The sequence below is a fragment of the Rutidosis leptorrhynchoides genome, chromosome 1, assembly GCF_046630445.1.
Source record: "Rutidosis leptorrhynchoides isolate AG116_Rl617_1_P2 chromosome 1, CSIRO_AGI_Rlap_v1, whole genome shotgun sequence".
NCBI lineage: Eukaryota > Viridiplantae > Streptophyta > Magnoliopsida > Asterales > Asteraceae > Rutidosis > Rutidosis leptorrhynchoides.
Genome location: NC_092333.1, coordinates 59884203 through 59885883, shown reverse-complemented (window position 1 = coordinate 59885883; position 1681 = coordinate 59884203). Strand labels below are relative to the sequence as shown.

Below are 1681 nucleotides of genomic sequence, written 5' to 3'. Positions count from 1 at the left end.
CTTTTTCGACGCGCTCTTTTTCTTTCTTATTTCTCGCCATTCTAGTTTTAGGACATAGATTTTTATTCTACTTCTTATCTAAATTTCTTAAAATTACGAAAATTTATTTTAAGTGGTTAAATTGATAGACATCAAAATTTTCTGGTTCGTAGTAATAGTTGGATTTGTACGTGGACCGGGTTATTGGAGCTAAACAGTCCTCAATTATATTGAGACCAAACGAATCCTGCCCCTCTGCTGCATCTTTTGGCTATTCGAAACGTGGGCAAAATCAGAAAAGTCTATTAATTGGATAACTTATATAATTTTTTCTTTCCTTTTAAAAACTAATAGAATATTCAGTGAATGCACCGAGCAAGACGTTCACCACCTTTTGTACGTTAACCACCTGTAACTAGATCAAGACATCTAGCAAATATTACCGCCATTGATTTTTCTTTAGAATCGTCATCCAGTCGACCAAGTACTCCAATTCAAATTTCCGATAATCCATTTTTTGAACCCGACCTCACAATTGAGAATCCGGAGAATATTCAGGGACGATTCATAGATCCTGAACCATTAAATTTTCCTCTGGAACCACCAATCATTCAAACAGAGATTGTTGAGGAACGAACCATTAAATCAGAATCCTCTAGTGATTCCGATTCAACAAATTCAATTATGGAAAATCAGGAACCTTTAAGTATGGAAGACCGAATGAGAGCTAAACGTACTGGCCAAGGTCACGCAATTACTCATCCAGACATTAATGCGCCAGATTATGAAATTAAAGGACAAATTCTACACATGGTGACTAATCAATGCCAATTTAGTGGTGCGCCGAAGGAAGATCCAAATGAACATCTTCGTACCTTTAATAGGATCTGCACTCTATTTAAAATCCGAGAAGTGGAGGATGAACAGATATATCTCATGTTATTTCCCTGGACTTTAAAGGGAGAAGCCAAAGATTGGTTGGAATCGTTACCTGAAGGGGCGATTGATACATGGGACGTTTTAGTTGAAAAATTTCTTAAACAATTCTTTCCGGCATCTAAAGCCGTAAGACTTCAAGGAGAAATTGTTACATTCACACAGAAACCAAATGAAACTCTATATGAGGCATGGACAAGATTTGGAAAGTTATTAAGAGGATGTCCGCAACATGGTTTAGACACCTGTCAAATAGTACAAATATTCTACCAAGGATGCGACATCACTACAAGGAAAGACATCGATATAGCAGCTGGTGGTTCTATTATGAAGAAAACCGAAACTGATGCTTACAAAATTATTGATAACACTGCTTCCCACTCACATGAGTGGCACCAAGAAAAAGATATCGTTAGATCATCTAAAGCAGCTAGAGCCGATTCTAGCCATGACTTAGATTCCATTTTCGCAAAGATAGATGCTGTCGAGAGACGAATGGAAAATATGACTAAAGATATCCACTCAATACGAATTAGTTGTGAGCAGTGTGGAGGACCACATTTGACAAAAGATTGTCTCAGTATTGAATTAACAATGGAACAAAGAGAGAATGTTTCATATCTAAACCAAAAGCCTGGAAATAATTATCAGAATAATTATCAACCGCCAAGACCGATCTACAATCAAAACCAGAATTATAATCGAAATATTCCATACAACAACCAACAAGGTCCTAACAATCAACAAGTATCCAATAATACTTACA

The 1681-nt window shown here is 36.5% G+C and overlaps 1 non-coding gene across 1 annotated transcript; it reads right to left on the bottom strand.

Moving 5' to 3' along the window:
- Positions 1–1047: 1047 nt before the first annotated feature.
- On the bottom strand, positions 1048–1154 carry LOC139887378 (small nucleolar RNA R71). The gene has a single exon (XR_011773213.1). It is a non-coding gene; the product is annotated as a small nucleolar RNA R71 (small nucleolar RNA).
- Positions 1155–1681: the final 527 nt, after the last annotated feature.